This window comes from Platichthys flesus, chromosome 9, assembly GCF_949316205.1.
Source record: "Platichthys flesus chromosome 9, fPlaFle2.1, whole genome shotgun sequence".
NCBI classification, from domain to species: Eukaryota; Metazoa; Chordata; class Actinopteri; order Pleuronectiformes; family Pleuronectidae; genus Platichthys; species Platichthys flesus.
Genome location: NC_084953.1, coordinates 17,797,595 through 17,818,397, shown reverse-complemented (window position 1 = coordinate 17,818,397; position 20,803 = coordinate 17,797,595).

The window sequence follows — 20,803 nt, the reverse complement described above, 5'->3', positions numbered from 1 at the left end:
GCAGGCCCGGGCGCAGAGAGCCAGATGGACGAGGCCTGCCACGTTCCAAACTGCAGGGGACTCTTCCTCGAGCACGCCGGAGTCTCCGAGGTAGAGGGCAGGAAACTGATGATAGAAAACAAGCTAAGTGCCGCAGTTAAGGAAGTTGGCACCAGGCAGCATCGAGCATCTCTCACTGCTGGGAAAAGTCTACACTTAAAGAAGAATGGTATGAAAACTAGTAAATAATATCTTGTTCCAGTAGTTATAAAGGGAGCTCCCCACCAACACACCTCAAATAACTGCGGTATTTTCCTCTGGTCATCCCTCTCTGACATCGCTCTACTGTTCTCTCCTTCTTCTATCCTTGGTTTCTCCCCATTGCTCTATTCCCCCTTTTCCTTCCATATCTTCTCCCTCTTCCCACAGAGAGCTCTATCAGCCCCCAGGGGCTTTTTATGTCTGGCCAGTCAACAAGGAAGAAGTTCTGTCGGCAACGCTCGGCTGCAGGACAGCAAACCGCATAGCCCGTAGAGGCCCAGCAGTGATCTGTGTGCTGAAGCGTCTCCAAACGCTCTCTCTCCCCCCCACGCTCTCTCCCAGTCTGCCACTCGGCATAATCAAGCGGCCAAACGCAGCGTGCTGTCGCGGGCCCCCTGGCTTGGCTTTATCTGAAAAGACGGCATTTGTAGATACACTGGTGCAGGGAACAATTTGTACAATCGAGGAGCAGAAAAAAAACAATTTCAGCGCAACCGTCCGATGTCCAGCTGTAGGGCCTCATTCATCTGGGATTGGCAGAACAGTCTGCTCTATTCATCTATTCACCCCAGACTTCACTTCAGATGACTACGTCGTGCATGTCATTTCACTCCTGCCCTCTTTTTCCACTGCTCTTAAAACACACTGTTCTCTGACCTCCAGCACTTCCTGCTACTACTTTAATTAAGTTTTAAATAAAATAAAATGTCTCTCATCTCTACTAAAGTTCACGAACAGGTCACAATGTAAAACAACAAAATATGTTTGTATTAATACCTAGTGGCTGACTGCAATATGAGTCATAAATCCCACCGCCATGTTAGTAAATGGGACAGGGAGCAAATAAAAAAAAAAGGAAAGTACACAATAAATAACTCCTTCTCACACAGATGTTTAATGTTTTTCTGGTTAATTTGGTTTTGATTCGTTATTTGATGCTAGGAAAATGGGTTGGAACGCCATGATTGACAGCTGAGACTGACTTGTGATTGGTCGAGCCCATACATCGACTGGACATCACTTTCCGAGCACAATCCCCCAATCCCTACTATGCAGACTCTGGCTCCAGCTGCATAAGATGGCAGTTTTATAGCATTTAGCATATATAGTCTGGTTCAAACATAACAAACTGCAGCACATCATTGATTAGCCCCTAAATAACTGATGAGACAAGAATTTCAGATTTTACCTTTTTACTGAGGAATCCATTTCGTCATTTGTTCAGAGTCACACAACTACAGTCATTACTAGCATCCTGAGCTGCATTAGTTACCACAGAAAGAGGCAGGCATAATAATCACAGCCCCCTTTGCATATTTTAGCATGGCAAAACATGCCTGAGGCCAAATGAATCGGCTTCTTTTTCATGTTGATCTTCCACTTGTCTTCTGGAGTCAGACAGGAAAAAAAAGAGTAGCCAAGCTGCTTTTTTACTACCTCCATTATGGTAATTTTCAAGAAACCTTGATCGTGCTGTTACAGTTATGTATAATGTCAGATGTCACATGCATCTGTAGGATTTTGAATGGATCTTGAATGTTTCGAACATCTGCTCAAATGGGCCATTTAAAAGGGAAAATCCTATGATCTCGAAACTTAACAAGTTGTGGGCTAATGACTGATGCAGAAACAGGATGTGAACAGAGTGATTTTGTGTCAAGCACCAGTTTCAGGCCAAATTTGCAGCTTTTACAGCTCTTTATTCATGACACTTCTAATAAAGGTGACTGTGCTCCCTTGCACCGGTATTGCACATCATTGTTATTCAGCCCTTGTGTCTTGCTCTGTGGTGTCGTCTTTTTCACCGGAGACTTATTCACTTCTTCTTATTCAATGTGACCACTCTCGGCGAAAGAAAAAGGTCCAGTAAATCCTTTGTCTTCCATATTAAAACAACATTTTGCCAATTATAAATAATTTGGCTTTGAGCGTGCTGCAAATGTGACTGTCACTTGTTTGTATATGGCCATTCAGTCAATGTCATATAACCTACATACGCGCTCTCGCCAACACATGGAGAGACTCAACTGGGTCTTTGTTTAAATAATAGACTGAGCTGAGCAGCAGTTGTGTCCATATGGCCGCCTCCAGCTCTTTCTCCTCTAATGATCTCATTGGAGAATAAATACAAGGACTCAGACGCTGTCAGGGGGGAGAGGCTCACGGATAGAGCTATGTACACTCCACTTTCTTGGGAGGGATTTCTGCCACAGCGGAGCTCTGCAGGTTCAATAGGCAGGAAAGAAGATGGAAACCACTTTACCGCAGCACGAGAGGGCAATTTTTGAGGAAGCCACTCACTTCTCTAGATATTTGTCCTTAATTAAGACAAAAATCGGGGCAAATTTACTCTGGGCGAATTTGAGTAGGTGGATGAGACGCCTCTTTCCTTATCACACTCCCTCACACACAAGTTTGAGCAGCTAAGGACATTGCATTGAATTCCATCCATTGTAGGCAGCCTTGCAAAACCATATACCTGACCTTGAAGGCTCATTTATGCTCCATTTTAGATTCGTGCACAGAAACGAATGGAGCCCTCTGTCCATAGTCAGCGTTCATTTTATGATTATTTGTGCATGTCTTCTGAGTACTTAGGGGTGCACACATAAAAGGGCAGTACCACCAGAGATCCTAGGGGGCTCCACTTCACGCTGCCCTCAAGTAGATGTATTGCTTCACATCAATTTCAAGGCAGTGATAAAGGATACATGGAAGTATGGGCAGTGACGGTACCATCGTTTAAAATGGACGTATCTCTTTTCATAGATAAAGGCAGCATAAATGATCCTAACCCATGACCAATTCATGCCTAACTCTAACCTCATCATTATTCAGATCTTACCACTGACCTTAACCAGGAACTATGTTAAGACCGAGGTTAGGTCCCCACTAGGAAGTCCTGACAAAGTCTGTGATTTTCCTGGAAGAGGTCTTCAAGGTGTAACAAAAATGAGTACAAACACACAAACACACACACCATTTGTATATGGACGAGTCTGCATCTTCTGAATTGACATTTCTTAAAGAGGTGCTGGTCCCCTCCTCCCTCCTCTGCGCCATTTACTTGCCTGTCAGTTCCTCTTACACACAAGCTTTGAAACTTCCCATGCTCGAGTCAGATGTGTGGTATATGTGAAGATCCAAGTGTGTTGAGAATTTAATTTCTGTGACTGACGCTGACGGTTGCAAGGTTGTTTTGAAAGGAAGCATTATGTTTATTATGAATCTGTGCCTGGAGAATTAAATGCCACGTTGACAGCATTACCATATTGTCCCTGGGTGACTGAATGTCACATACATTTTGAACGTTACAGCAAAAACCTCTATAAATCTCTCTTCTTTATTGTTAATCCGCCTCAGCTAAACAACATGGATGCGAAGGTATGTGTTTCACAAAAAAACTGAAAGCAGCAGTTTTATTTACTGTCTCACTCAGTCAAGTCAAGCACTCCAATGGAATTAACAATTCAGTGGCTATACAGTTACCTGAAGTGTAAACACCTCTGTTCTTTGAGGTAGTAACTAGGCTTTGGCTGGAAGGACCATTCCCTGCAGAACAACAAACACTTGCAGAGATCGGTGTAAAAATACAGAGTGGTAACTTTATCAGACTCCTCTGTAGTCTAACACATCCCAGAAAAACAGCGCTGCCACAACATCTCGCTTTACAAAATGTGACATTTGTTGTTGTTGACATTGTTTGAAATATGTGAATTCACTTGTTAACGACCAGGGTTAGAGTTTAAGGTAGTGTTCTACTGAACTTTATCGTAGTAGGACAACAAGTACGACTTTTAAAAGATCAACATCTCTATGTTAACTACAGTGACACTCAGTGGAGCTGGTACGTCAGTTAAACAACACTTCCATCAAATCAATCAAGCTGCAGCAAATTCCACAAACTCTGTTATTAACACTGACAAATGCATATAAGAAAATACCTTATCTCCCAATGTTAAAGAGATTGATGACAAAAAACTGGATCTGCACAACTATGTAATAGCTTCTTTCTTGGCCCGTATCCCGTCCTTGCACTAGTCTCAGGGAAAACTATTCACTCGTTTTCGTTATCCTGTTGACGAACATACAAAACCGACTTAAAGAGGGGAGAACATATCTCCTCGGTGGAGGTAATCTTCATGAGCTTTGTAAAAGTTACGGAAATGTGTTGAAATTCATTACAATATTCTAGTATACCAACTGAACACTAAAAAATCATATTAGTGTTGATCATTTGATCTTAGTAAGTAAATGATCAAGGTTTATTTTATGAAAAGTTTTATATATAGGGGTGAGGACTGATCTCAACATAGATGTGAATATAGACATTTAAATTGTTGTGAATGCATTTAATCAGTTTTGGCCTCTGTTCATCTTTGACTTTTACAAAGACTTTGAGGAAAACTGAAGGAGCTGTACATCGAAACATGAGCTAAATATTATTTATATAGATGAAGAATGATAAAAGCTAGGTTTAACAAAACATGCAAATAACTCATGTGTATGGAGAGAATCTGGTGGAAAGATCGAAAGCTGACATTTAACTATAGAAAATAAGCTTTTTTTAGGCTCTGTGGTGCTATTTTTTTACTGACATTCACTAAATGCAACCAGAAGGGACAGTATGAGATACAGTTTTCTAAACAGCTGTGCTGTAATGGACTTAAAAAACAGTGAGGAGGTTATACAATGAGGAGACAGATAGCTGATAACATTTTGCTTGTAGTCAGCAAGGTGAAAATGTTATAAAGCTGAACGATGACTCAATGTAGTTCAGGATATTCATTCAAAAGCTATCTATTGTGACGTCGGGAAAATACTGAATTTAATTGTTAGATATGCAATAAGTAGATAATAGAATATAAATCTATACATTATAGGCCGTAGGCATATCACCAACTCTTTTAAGCCTTCCTCCATCCCCCACTTTAACAAACAAACCTCCCTGCCATCTTACACATTAGATTAGATTAGATTGGATTCAACTTTATTGTCATTGCACAGTACAAGTACAACAAAATGCAGTTTAGCATCTAACCAGAAGTGCACCTGCTGCTATCACTGTTGTGCAGAGTTCAGCAGGGTGACAGCCGCAGGGATGAAGCCCAACAGTCCCCTTGTCAAACCACATTTACATTCACAAGATCCACATTTCTTTACTTGCACCGAATTGCACACACTCATTAATGTCAGTCGCCTAAAATGTGTCCATTAATTAGTCTGATAAATCAATGAAAATATTGGAAAAAACGCCCCTATCTCACAATGCTACAGAGAGTGATACAAACTTCCTGGATTCGACCCCTGTTCCAGATCAGCACCAAAGTTTAGAGAGTTTTTCCCGGACGCATATTAAATCCTTCCTTCAAGTTTCATGGTTAGAAAAAGAGGAGAAAAAGTAGGTCAAGAGTGTGGAATAAATAGAAAATCATGGCAGAACACGACATCGTCAGTGACAGAAGATATGAATAAACGCTTTTATCACTGTTTATTTTTACTGCAATTTAGACATACTTATATACAGTACGTTTTATGGTAATTTAATGCATAATATCAGAAGAGAAAGGGTCTGTTTTGTTGATATACTGTACAAACTATGGTATAATACTTCATCAAACTAATGCAAAATCTGGTGTATTCAACACGGCCATAAAGACGTCCAGATTATTGATTTGGCTACTGCCCTTAAATACCCAGAGGTAGTAAAAGAGTACAAATAAAAGAAATCTGTCATGGCCAAAAGATTTCAACACAACACTATATCATATTAACCAACTCCAAACATCTACATGTAGATTATTTTATTTGAGGGCTGGAGAACCAAAAGGCTAAACAGACAATAAGGGGATATTATGCTTGAGGGAGGCTGAGGGGGCATAAAGGGGGAGAAATGGCTTTGTGTGAGAAGAGTAGGCAGAGAGAAAAGAAACGGTGCGAAGAAAGGAGACAGAAGATGAGTAAGAGGGGAGGTGGCAGGGGAGTTGGTTTGGCAAAGCGGGGGGTTCAAAAGGCAAAGGGCTAGTGAGGCACTAGTGGCAGACGGGGATCTACAACCCAGGTCCAGTGGGGCTGCGGTTAGTCTTTGTAGTCCTGTCCTGAAAGAGCCCTGGTGTTGTGTGTGTGTGTGTGCGTGTGTGTGTGTGTATGTGTATGTGTGTATGTGTGTACGTGTGTGACTGTGTATGTGTGTGTGTATAAACGCGCGTGTGTTTGTGCGTGTGTGTGTGTATAAACGTGTGTGTGTTTGTGCGTGTGTGTGTGTCTGTATATGTGCGTGATTGTGTGTGTAATACTGTGTGTGTGGGTGTATACTTGTGTGTCTGTATACGTGTGTGTGTGTGTGTGTGCGTGTCTTTATACGTATGTGTGTGTTTGTGTGTGTGTGTGTGTCTGTATACATGTGTGTTTGTGTCTGTATACGTGTGTGTGTGTGTGTGTGTGTGTGTGTGTGTGTGTGTGTGACTTGATAAACTCCAGACAACCCCTGCGTTCTGTCAAATCAACACAGCTTTAATCTCACACTCAGGCCCCATTCCCCACACTGCGTTTCACCTCACTTTAGCATCGCGTATTCATCAGGAGAGCGGCCGGGCATGAGGTGTTTGTCAGGGTGAATCTGGATCAGGGGAAAGAACGTGTTTTGTTTACATCGCAACTTTAAGTCCGGATGCTCTAATCTGCCCTGGCTCACACAAGTGCTTACATTAAAAATTGCCGGGCATCAATAATAAGCAGGTTTTTTGAAAGCGCATGCTGTATTTTGACGCGTCATTACGCCCCGAAGAGATGATGAACAGAACCCCTTCAGGACAAAAGGCCATTACACCAAATATGTTGCTATAAATACACATTGGCTGTTGGCTGTTGGCTGCTTCTTGCTCCAATACAAATTATTTAGCAAAAGAAGCTCATTAGAGTAGTTAACGTTATCATCATATTCACACACTGGCAGCTACTCCATGGACAAGTCGCCAGAAGTCCATTGGTCATGCACAACCAGAGTAACAGTTTTTTTCTTTACTGGCAAGCAAAAGCCGTCCTGTAGCTGCAGCCATGCGCTGACATTATTTTGTGTCTCATTTATTATTGAAAGAGTTGTTGAAGCAGCTGATTGGTTCCACTGGAAATCAGAAGCTTGAACCTGCCATAAGACAGCAGCAATGCAATGGGGTTGTTGGCAGACTGCTGCTACACAGCGTGGAATCACATACTGTAGTTTCAGAGATGAAGGAGCAATGAATTGAAAAACACCACGACTGTCACACCACGCACACGCACGCACAAAAGTCGATTCAAGGCAGTAATGTATAAAATACTGTCACTAGCTACATTTACATGGACCAAAAATCTGACTACTAACCTTATTTCGAATAAGTCGTGCTGGGATAATGTTTACATGAGTTGCTAGTAGAATAATTATACTTGCATATTCCAGTTACAGACCATAGGGTTAGGGTTAGGGTTAGGGTCTGATCATGACTCATGTCAGCATTATGTCAAATGCCCAACATTCCCAAAATATTGCTATTGTGATGTTTGCACCCAAACAAAAACTTCATAACATCCATTTATCTTCATTATGTCCATTTCCCTTATTTTAACACGAACCATAAAGTACCACTACAGTTTCTCCCTCAACCCAGAAATGTGACATCTCTGTGGCGCTAGCCATCGTGTTTACACTCAAACCAGTGCATGCAAGGAGTAGGTAAATTGTGTGTTGACTAAAGCTGTCACTTTCAATTCGAAATCAAACTTTCAATCAAATGAAGGCGGAAAAGTTCATAAGCGAACTGTCATGACAGTTTCAATTGAGAATATAGAGTCAGGAAGCGCATCAGAAAGTGTGAAGTAGTTTGCCTTAAGATCCAGCAGAGGGTGATCACTGTCAGCTTGACCTATTGCATGCCCTCTTGACCTATCAGGAGTGTAAGTCAGTAATGTTACACTGTTTTGCTACAAAATTGGAGGACTCAAACAAAGCCATCCTGAGCGGATAGTATGATAACAAAGCATGTGAGAAGCTGTGTTCTGAAATATTTGGATTTCTACACCATAGACGGCATCATAACTAACAAAGTTACTCTGTTAAAGTTAAATCTGTTAACATGGCAGCGTTTATTGTCTATTGTCTTAATCGGATTATAACAATCATACCAATAGTCATTAGTAAAGTATTAGAATGGTAGAATGGTGCTTGCCAAGCTGGAGCAGGACCATTGGTGACATCATCAGTGTCATAAAAACATATTTCTAAAGGGAAATGGATTTTAGATTGGACCAGTTTATAGTTTCCTCTGACCGTGTGATTTGTGGTGAGAAAAGCCATCCAGAGAAAGTGTGAACATTCCTTCTTAAAAATGACTGTACTCACCACAGCGGCCTAGTGTCTGGGCCACATTATTGTCTGATTTAAAGTTTTTTTAAAAGGAACTAAATTAATACTTATGACTTCATGTTGGTTTAAATTTGTAATTGGCTCCATTTCTGGGGGATATTAAACTAATTGTTTCTTTGATCAAAGAGTTTCTGTTGGGCAAGAAGCACAACGCACTGGCACAAGAGAGAGTATATTCTATAAAGTGCTGCACAAGGTTCTCGTGAGTTTTGGAGAACCATGAGAGATCAGAATCCTCCATCATTAGTTTACATCTCGACAAGATCTGTTCAACGCCAATAATGATGAGTGGGTGATAGGGACCTGTCCTCTGATCACGTTACCTCTGCCTGATATATTCAGTCTTATTTATTCAATTGTACATTGTTGGATTTCACTTGAAATAACGAATGAATCCTCTTTCAAGATTTTATCTTATACGCTTCGTACTGCTCTGTTTGAACCTGAAAGAGAAACGCAATCTAGGAGGTTTTAAATGAGGTTGTCTCTTCTCTCGCTCTATATCTGTCGTTCATTATCCTCTAACAAAAACACACACACGCACACACACACAGTCGAAACACAATCAACCCTGAATTACAGATCAATTCAATACAGCTGCTAAAATAGTGCCTGGCAATCTAACATGGACGGTCTTATGTGTGTTATAGCTGTCGGCACACATTTGGCTCCTGTCAGAATAGATGTGTGATTCTAAATGAATCAGTCGGCTGACACAGAGGAACAGGGGCCGTGTCACAACTCATGTTTGCCTGGATACACAACCATCTCAACAACTTGATATGCATCAGAGCTGCAGCAGATACACCAACCACATCAAACTGCATATATACATCCATGATCAAACTGCTATATCCCGAGTGCTTTAACACATGCATTTCTCACAGCCGGCCACAGCGGTGCCATATAAAGGATGAAAGGAAAGGGCAGAAAGGCAAAGCCAGAGTGGGACTTTGAATGAGTCTCATGCTGGTGCGATTTGATTACAAAAAGGCTTAACGATGCATTTGGATGGACGATATCTTCCTTTCCTTAAAAGGTCGGGTGGTTTTACTTGCATCATCATTCATTAACTCAAGATAAGCTTGTAGCAGGTTGGTGAGTTGGTTCACACAATGTTTCATTAACACCACTGTATCGTATTTATGGCATCTTAAAATTACAATCTCTTATATGATGAAAGCATCTTTTCAAGGACTGTGATTCTTAGGTTTACATTAAATTGAATGCTAATTGAGTGTATTTATATAGCGCTGAACCAGTCTAATTGACCACTTAAAGTGCTTCACAGCTCTAGTAACAGACACCCATTCACACTCATTCATACAGCGCTTCTACACACATCCCTTGCTCTATCCCACTTCATTCACACACTGTCAGGGGCCATTTAGGGTTCACTGTCTGGCGCAAGGACTCTTCACCATGCGGACTGGATGAATGGGACTGGTTAGTGAACGGCCCGCTCTACCTCCTGAGCCACAGCCGCCATCGCAAATCGAAATATGGTAGTTGGTATTTTTTTGATAATACTGCTCTATGGTGCCAAGTCATAGAGCAGTTATTAATATTGTATTCAATTTGATGTATACCAAATAATAATTAACTAAATAATCAAATATTTCCCCGCAACTATGTTCTCTGGGCTACTGTGAAAAAGATGGCGGCCTCCGTAGAGAGGACCCGCTCCTGTTGTAATTACGTAAATATAAGGGACCCATTCTAGTGTAAAGAAAACAACACTTGGTTCAAGTTCGATGAAACAACCCTAGCATTATTTTATTTTCAATTTCTGCCTTTAGATCACGTTCACCCCGAATCTTACGCAGTGAACCTTTAATACTGCAGCTGTACTTTTGTACTGTTCATTCAAAATTAAGTGTTTTGTGGATGCCAAATATTTTGAGACGATCGAAGTGCATTGAATAATACATTTCCAGCTCACAGCTGTGCCCTATGTGGATGTGGTTCTCTCCATGAAGGGCAGAAACAAATAGAGAAATGAGCAACAAAGAGAATTGTCTGTCCTGTGCTCCACTTAACCTCTGCTGCTACAGAAATAACCAAGCAGGCCAGTGAACCTCATAAGAGTCGGGGGAATCAATAACTAAAGAGTGACTGAGCAGAAAGATGCTGTGAAAGACCCCTTCTTTCACTGACCTCGGGACTGATCATCTTTATAAACGAAGAGTTTGTTATTGAAACGTCTGGGTTCAGCTGTTCAATTCAAAGTATTTTCAACCTTTTTCTATTTGATATGAAATGAAGCTGAATATCTTTGGATATTTCACAGCCGATGCTACATTTCACAGCTACACAAGGTTGAGCCAAGCTAAATCAAACTGAATACAAATAGGACACATTGAGCATGAAATACAGTGGAATACTGTGGAATACTAAGAGGCGATACCACGGGCCGCTTTCTCCTCTTTGTTTACAGAGAAATTACAACAACCTCCACAGTAGCCTTTGTTGTTTGTTGTCAGAAACTCTGTGCTCTGCGCTGCCCCCTAGTGGATGATTTCCTTAACAAACATGCCATTGTAAAGGATGCATGGAAGTATGTGGGCCAAGCTTTGCAGCGTTTGATACAGACACATCTGTTTTTGTAGATAAAGGCAGCATAAATGAGCCTTAACCATGACCCATTCATGCCTAACCTTAACCTAAGCACAATTATCATCTTAACCCTAACCTGAACCATTCCCTCGGAAACTACATTTTGACTCATTAGGACCGGGCTATGGTAATGAAATTATGGTCCCGTCGCAGATGACTGGTCCTGAAGAGGTCAGCTTTTATATAGTGGAAAAAGGTCTTTACTACCTGTCTCAGTTAAGCTCCATTCAGGTTACTAGCCCTCGTAAGGCTTTTACAGGTTGTTCACGAGCTCGGCTAAATGGTCTGTATATGAGGTGATGTGGCGATAAGGGACATGAGCCAAAAACTGCCAATATCTTCCTCTTATCCTCAATTATTTCTAGACGGTCATTGGACATCAACATAATACAAAATGACTGCAGTTATTGTTTTTATGGGGTTTGGAGCCATTTGAAAGTGTTGAGCGAGACACAGCAAAGAAAGACAATGGGTTCAAGAGGCAGGTTTTGTGCTCTTTCCAGCAGATGTACATCTTAAGCACTTCAGCTTTTCCTGCACTACAGGATTTTCAATTATTGTTGCTGTTGGTGCTGCCTTTGCTGCAGTTTGAAACCTCTTTCAGAGCTGCAGCAGGACCATTCAGGTGTTAGTGAGCAGGGTTTCATATTAAAACACACTCATAAACGTGCTTCTCTCTGAACTACACAGCACCAAGCTCAGTCGCGGCAGAGAGGAATCTGAAAATCCAATTTCTCTTCATGATCTTATTCAGCAGTAAAGAGCGTGGAGTGCTCAAGTTCCACATTCATCTCTAATGTTGTCACTTGTCTGTGGACCAAGCATCATATTCTTCACTACTTCCTCGAGATGTGAAGTACATAAAGTAATTTCTCCTTTTTTTAAATCAGTTAACCCACCATCCACATCCACCATCTGGTAAATGGGCCGTGCCCTGCAAATATAGCAGTTTATATTCATTCCACTGACTTGAGAACTTATTTCTACAGATAGAGAAAAAATCCTATTCCCCCGGCAGATCTCAGTCCTGCTTGACATTGATGTATTACTTTGGGCCAGTGCATTTCCATTCACTGCTAAGGTAATTTCATTTAGATTCCAGCACCTGCACATTGCAAGAGGAATCTGAAATGTAAACAAACCAGGAAAAAACAATTATTCAGTTTCGGAAGTGCGCCTGATGGGGCTCATATTATAATATTGTCTGAGACAATAACATGTGTGATGGTAGGAGAGTGACGGAGTGTGGTGCTGGCCAAGATCAATAATGTGCGCTCTGCTCAAAGGGAACATTCATAAAAGCCAGACCTAACTGCATTAAACAATTGAGGAAGCAAAGAAGCAGAGGAGGCACAGGATTGCTTGTAGGGTTGGCTATCGTTAAAATTATATTAATTTCCAATATTAATCTCTCGTATATTCTATAACAACAAAGTGTAAATCAGTAGCAGTTGAACCATTTGTGGATAATAAGGTTTTAAGCTGCTTGTTGTACGTCTTATTCATAGGAAAGCTACCGACATAATTCATACAGGTCAAGTAAGTCAGCTAGAAGATATAATATTTGCCGTATTCAAGCTAGTGTTAAGTTTGAATACAGCGATATCAATGAAAATAATCTGTTTCTTCATTGAAATAAATACTGAAAACACAGATGTCAACACACCTGTATTCAAAACTAATCTAAGTCAAATATAAGTGGGTAGGTATGTCATTTGATATACTTAAGTCTGCACCATTTATTGCGATGTGACACCAAAACTAACACATGGAAACATTAAAGATATGAACCTTGGTTCAGAGTTTCAGGAGTGAAAATGTCCTAAATCCTGTTTTAAATGGAAATAATCTCCAACATCCTGGTTATTTAGTCTCTGACACCCATGTCTCTCTCCCTCTCTTTCACATTTGGGTTAAAATGCTAATAAATAACAAAAAGTGGAGATCCATTTGAACAGACATACACTATGAAGGAGATCCCAAACAGTAAAACAACAATATTTTGGCCTTTGACCTCGGACAACTACTCTTGTCAGCACCTCCTTGAAGGACAGGCACAGAAAACAGGAATCAGCCCAAGGCAAGGAGGCTCTGCACATAATCACACACGCATTCTGTTCAAAGTATGACAAGTAATTAGCTGCCTTCTCATAGCTCATTTCCACTCACATTCTAGACGACAGAAACATCTGTCAACCTCAAGACACAGGAAACCACTTAGAGAGAGGAACAGAATCACATCAGATAAAACAATCAAGAACCAGTAAATGATAGAGGGATGCAGTATAATGCAGTATAATTAGTAAATGAGTGTACATAAATAAAACACATTTCACTATTCATTAGTGTATGAATAGAACCGCATACACAAAAGGAATACATATCCAAAACAAAGAATTAGAAGAAGGCATCGACTTTGAATAGATTTTATGGCGGCAGAAAGGAGCCAAAAAATAATCATTTTCTGCACTGAACATGTGTCATGGCAGTATAGGCTCACTTATGCTGCTTATATAAGAAAATCCTTTCGTCCGTTTTAACCGACATAGCCGGCACTGTCCCCATACTTCATGCTTCCTTCTCGTTGGCATGGTTATTATAAGCATTAAAGGCGACATATTATGAAAATTCCACTTTTGTAGTGCTTCGACACGTTCATTTGGGTTTCTGGCATGTCTACCGTCCCAAGAACTCTGGAAAAAAACTACTCCCGCGATTTGTTGTGGTTTCTCTATGTCAGAAACGATACGCTAGGTGGCGACAGAAAAATACTTCATAGTCTTGCTACATGGCCTTGGACCACACCCCACGGCACGGCTCTGCCCTCTCCCCGGGGAGACGGCGCCGAAGGAGCCGGGCCGGTGGAGCCCGGGCTGATACTGTTGACACTGTGCATAAGGGTGAAGCTCAGATCCTCAAGGTGCTGTTTTAAATGATCCTTGTGTTATTTTGACAAAAGTGTTTGACAAAAGTGTTTCGTACACAAATACAGACAAAATGCACACGGAGTACAGACTGAAAGCTCTGAGCATTCATATATACATATATCTTATGTTGAGGATGAATGAGGCCGAAGAGAACAGTTATATCACTCAGGATATTTGTAAACAAGTTAATACATCCATTCACATTTATGAAATCCTGGAGAACAAAATGTGACCACTGAGGAAGAATGGACAACTGATGTTCCGTCAGTTCTACACAAAACTAACTATTATTCCCTGATGAATATTGTTCTCAGTACTAATCAAAGAACCTATTTGTATCTGTTCATTCTTTAAAATGAGGTATACATTAGTTTGATCACAGATAAAACAGCACAATAAACTCTTTGTTCCACCGCCAGTGAGAGACAGCAGTAAAGTTGAACAAACTGACCTCTTTGGGAATAAAGACACAAACGCCTTTAATGTGACGTCTGATGGCTATATTCATTTTACGCTTATCTGTCACTGTTTGGCAAAGAGCAAGTACTTTACAAGACACCACAACTGTTACAAAAGCTCTTACTGCTCACAAATACCTTCATTTAACTTCAGAGGGTTGTACGTGACCGTGCAATTACCTGATGGGAGCAACCCTTCCTGCCATCACTGCACTAATGTGCGCCTGCCTGCATCAGAAACTTGGTTGGTCGGGCTACCTGTGCAATACAATATGATTCAATCTGGGACCATATGTTCTCAGGTTGACCTGAGATGGATGGGTCTATCACCACCTTCTCCTGATGGATAGCTCATTTACTTCTGGACGCCGTAGCTAATTAGGCTTGACCAAGGACTTTGTCTCTGTTGGCCAGCTGCAGTAGCAGATCTCTGCATGCTGCCCGCCATGGTCATAAATAATGTCTCATGAGTTGCTGCACCTCAGCTCTAAGGGAGATACAGGAGCTAGGTGGTTGCTTTAGGGGACGTCAAGATGCAGAACAGTGCGGGGGCTCTATTACTTTAAAGCTGCTCCTTTGTTTGTTAATTGTAGATGCTCTATCATTGACTAAAATAGACATAGACTCTGGGTCAGGAAAAAGAAGCCAAGGCAAACCTGTACCCTATTGCCCAAAACAGAGCTGGTTGTAGATAGAAGTCAGGCTCTGTAGAAGTCTGTGAGAAAAGGCCCTTCATCTTTCACATCAGTCAGTTTTCATGTTGAGTGGATACTAGTTTACATGGCTTGTTTCAAGTCTTCTTCACAACAGCATGATGCGTGGTCCCCATTGACAGCAGAGATGTTCAGATATTAATAAAGCACGGTAAGCAATGGGGCACGCAAACAGCTACTACCATCCAATGGCAGCGGGTCACAGGGGAAGTTGGGTGTGCAGTGTGCCGTATTCAGGCTCCCACTGCGTTCCTCCAAATACGGTTAATTCTGGTTTCAAAAAACCAAGATGGCGCAGGACGAAAAACACTAAACTCAAGTGTTCAAAAGAGCCATTCAAAAACCAATGGGTAATATGATGGAGGGTTGCCACTTGCACCCTAACTGTCCATTTAGTATGGCATAAAAATATACTGCACAGATGGAATTTGTGCTCATGAAAATTAATACCTTCTGTCTGCTCACCTACGTGGTCCAGTATTTTTATTACAGTCATCTCCCTATGGTTGAATAAGAGGCAAGGCTATTCAAAATATGCTTTTATTATGAACATGTTCAAACAGAAGCACTCCCCTCACGCCACATTAAAGGACCTGACTGAGACAGAGAGAGGGAGATGCCGGGGGGAGGAGGGGACAGGGGGGAGCTGTTGAGCGTCTGCTGATGGGCTTACTCAGTTCCAGGGAACACAATGGAGCCAAAGGCTGATTTCCAAAAGGCAAATTGTCATTCTGAGCAGTGTGGCACCCGTCTGGTGAGTTCATCTCCTGTGTGGCGGGTGTACTTGGGGGCGGAGACCGGGACGGGGAGGAGAGGGCAACATTATGGTTGGGCCCCGGTGATGGGAAGAGAATGAAAGGGAAACAGTTTGAATTGCATTTGAAATGCATTGAAATTAAAATTGGGCCGGCTCTTAAGGCGACCATTGGATTCCAATCAGACAGGCACTCAGCTGGTTTTGACCAGAACGAGTGGGCGAGCAGGCGGCGATCGAGTGAATCGACCCAGACAATGATGCCGTTGCCTCGGTGACGGAACACGCACCCCGATCCCCAGTATGACCGCCGCCAGTCCCTGTACACCCAAACACAAGCGCCCCCCCCCCCCCCCCCCCCCCCACCAACCCCCTCCGACACACTCACCCACACAGACGCCCACCCATCCTCCACATCTTTTATTCTCCATCTTTCAGACTGTGGGATGACTATCAGCTGCATGTCTCCCCTCTTCGCGCAGTGCTCCAATTACAAAGCTGTCTGCACAGATTAAAGAGGCAGCCCGTCTGACAGGAGCTTGAACACACGCACACACACACACTCACAAACACACACACACAAACACACACTGTGCAAGCAAACGGTACATGGGAGCCCATCAACCCGCACACATCTGCACATGTACATCCATCCCCACACTGCTGCGTGCTTTAGCAGGTAGCTCACCTGACACCGACACATTCACACATGCCGACATCTATTGGCACAACACCCTTGACCTTGTTGACTGTACACACACCCACAGAAAGAAAAAGGCGGCACACAGCAGGTGTTTGCTGCGGCTGTCTGTCACATCAGGGGAGAAAATGAAGCCATAATGAGAAGGAGAGCTCCTAATTGAAGGTGCCATCCATTTTAATTGATGTGGAAACAGTTTGTGGAGGTTGAAGCTGATAGCTGTGCCTGTTCAGGTGTCTGTACAATCACAGCTGCCAGAGACGTTTTGCAGTTCCTGTCCCTGACCTCGCTCTGTGACACACACTCTACTGATGTGAAACAACCTCAAAATAGAAAGCTACTTTTCCCGCTATGACAGTCTTTTTATGTCCCCATCATTCACTCACCTGTCTCTTCTGTCATCTACTTTATGTGTGAATTACCTTGTACTTGAAAAAAACAATTCACCTCGTTTGTCCCTAAAATATAATGTGGACATTTAAAACCCATACCGAGTTAATGTATCGCTCCTTTTTTTGTTTTATCTTTTAACATGACCTGAAAATGTGTGAGACGTGCATCTGTATCAAGATGACTATACCCTCTAAACCTCTGACTGAGTAATCTGACTTGCACCTATGCAACTGCAGTTAATATCAAGTTTGTTTAGACCAAAACATAATATTCAAGCTGCATTCATGATTTTTGTACCAATTGGGGGCAGCATAACAATCTTTAGACACTGCACTGATGTATTATCACCTAATACATTTCTTCTGATTAAACTGTTAGTTAAATGGCTAGTTTTCAACTGCGCTCTGGAACTAAAGACAGCGATAGACAGATGTCTGGGATACCCTGCTACCACGCATGGCGACCAATGCCATGATAAACTGAAGACAATGGATGGAGGGATGGAGAATGTCAAATTGGCAATGGTTTCTTAAATGTTGTCTCAAACTCTTATGCCAAAGAAGTGCAATCCAAGTTAAATACCATACAGTTTAACCATAAACTTTACAATAAATAACTAAAGAAAACGCACAGAAACAGGAAGATAAACTTTTTTTTGACATAGAATGTAAGCATAAATGCACATCTTTTCTGCATGGCTTATTCTTTAAAATAAAAGCTTCCCTATCAGCAAAAAAAACATAAACGCTGAAGACGATAGAACTGGGAAAAAGCTTAAATGAGCAGATTTTTATTCTTTTGTCTTTTTTATTTGACTATTCTGTCCTGCTCAGATTTTGCCTTCGGTGGTAAAACTGGATTTCACTCTCTCCAAACCACCTTGAGATGCAGCAGGTTAGTAAAGTTCTGCACTTCACCTGGAACCATGTACTTGGGAAATCAAACGATGTGGCCGCGTACCAGCCCTCGATGATCCCATCCGACGATGCACAGAACGAGCGATGATTGGTGCCGAGTGATCTGACAATGTAGTGCACTGCCTGTTCCTAACCTGACATTACAGATTGGAGGAGGTACGAGGCGGGTCTGGGATGCGCCGCACTGACGCTTGGCTGCTCATGAGGTGTGCTGCTGTGAATAAAGTGAGACAAAGAGATTAAGAGGACGGGGGGGGGGGGGGGGGGTCATGCATGCAGCTGGACGCGCCCGCTGCAAAACAGAGTGCGAGGATTAGTTCTCCTCCAGAGCTCGGAGAATATTTTAATGTTGTGAACGTCACTGCCGTGTAACTAGTGTGTAATTGCTAAATCCACCGACGACTCCTAAAAACAGCAGAAAGGCACAGCTTTTATAATCCAACTAATTTCTCTTCTAATCGTTCTATTGTCCGACTACAACCTGAACATGAGCGTTCAAGAGAGACCCCCTGAACCATGTGATCTCCTGCTATTCCCCACCACAAATCCTCCGTGACTCGACCATAGGATGATACGCTCCAGCTTTTCCCCACGCTATCCCATGAAGGCCTTCGGTGGCCCGGGTGAGCGAGGCATGTCCTGTGGGCCTCCAACCACATCATGAGCAAGCAGGGATTCTGACTGCTGGAGCGTGAAGTGGAAGCCGCCACAGTTCATAAATCCTTCCCAGCGCGGCGCTGCATAGACGGAGACGCGGAAACCTGAGGGGAACAAAAGCTGTGATCTTCTTGCGTGCTGTGTTGCTCACGGTCGTGGACGTGCACCTTTATTATAGCTCGCTGTTGTCAGGCAACTCAAATTATGACGCTGCTGTACCTTGATCAGGTTTCTAAACAACGTGCCCCCTAAATAGAAAATACATTAAGCAACATCTTGGACACAACACTGACAAATCCATCCGGATAATAATCCGAGTGCCACCATGCTCTAGTCATCCATCAACCTCTCAGTAATTTAAAGCAGTGAGAGCGTGCACGTCCACCTTTACCCTGCCTGAAATCCTAACAGAGGACAGAGAAGCCGGTGAGCTCACCCGCTGCTCTCGCAGACACAGCCGCAGACTATGAATCAAATCAGACGCTCCCCTCATTGTGAGTGAATAAATTACAAGTGATTGTGCTTTGTAATGAAGGCAGCGGAGCATATTGTGCAAATGCTCTGCTTTTTAATGATTTAATTAGAGGACCTGACTCAAAACTGGAGCAGAAAATTCCGACACGCAGATGAGCTCTGCCAGACGACGCCGCCGCGGCTCCAAGATCCCGTGTTAATTGCTGCAGCAGTCGACAGATGTGCACTACGTTTCTGCCCATTTCCTGCTTTATTAAAATTAGTAAGAGAATGCCAAATGTTGTCTCCCTAAAGAAAATGATTAACGACCACTAAGCGGCTCTGGGGACGGATGCTGTCTGTGGCTTTAGGCAGCTGAGATCGTGTTATATCATTAACCACAGCTGCCACACGCTGCCGATTCGTACCCAACGAGACAAAATTGAACAGGTACTTAGAAAGTTCAACATCCATTTGGTTCATCCTCGGAATACACAACCAGTGTAGACCCGCTGACTCCCCATCGCCCCCTATACGTTTCCAGTTTCCAGACTTCTCCATATTCAAAGCACACAACAAAAAAAACATCAGTAAGGTCAGGGAGTCGGTGCAACCAGTTCGCTATGGGGACCACAGCTTGATGTGCGGCAGCGCCATTGCCTGAATGTTGTGTCCCTCGGCTGACAGCCGCACAGGCATCAATCACCCGACTCATTAAGACAAACTGCACAAGTGCCCACAGTTCATAAACTCTGGAATTGAACATGGTGACTGTTTTACCTCCTGAAGCATCTGTTCATTTACCTCTCGCTACAGTCAACCCACCCAGGCACACATTTCACATGACATGGGACAATAACTCTGCTTTAACAGTCTAGATGATCTATGGTGCCTGGTCCGAAGAACATGGTTCAAGTCCATTTGCGTTGTATTCAAATCCACCATTGCTAGTTTAATGGTGGAAAAAAGTGATTGCTGCACCGGAACCTTGTTAAAAAGGGTTGTACTCGTTGTTGCCATTTCCCATTCTCGTTAAAAGCCAGTTGTGCTTTCACCAGGGCTGTCAGTTATTCCTAGATCAAGTTTAAATGAATTTGACATGCCACAATTCGTTCAAATATATCCAACCTCCAGGCAGTTGCATGGTACAAAGATGACAGACTCTGACACATTTGACCATTACTTCCACATGCCGCTTCCCAGAGGCTAGGGTGCCAGGATTGTTTGCTCTGCTGGAGCACGAGACGAACTACTGATGATCTGATGCATCCCTAGACTGCATATTTTTAATTTGATTGGGTCATTACAGGTCGAACAACATTTTTTCACCCCTGGTTAAAATTTTTAACAAAGAGCCCTTGCTCTCTCGTTGCCAAATTGCTATTTGGGGTGGATTTTGACGAGAGACATCCTCCTGCAGAGGCAGAGTCCCACTGTCCCTGTTCCAGTCTGTGTGTGTGTGTGTGTGCGTGTGTGTAGGCATAGAGCCTTTTTAGGTTCATGTTTATTATGTGGGCATACGGCAATTTTAACTTAATAAATATGTATATTGATTTAAATCAAATCAATATCAA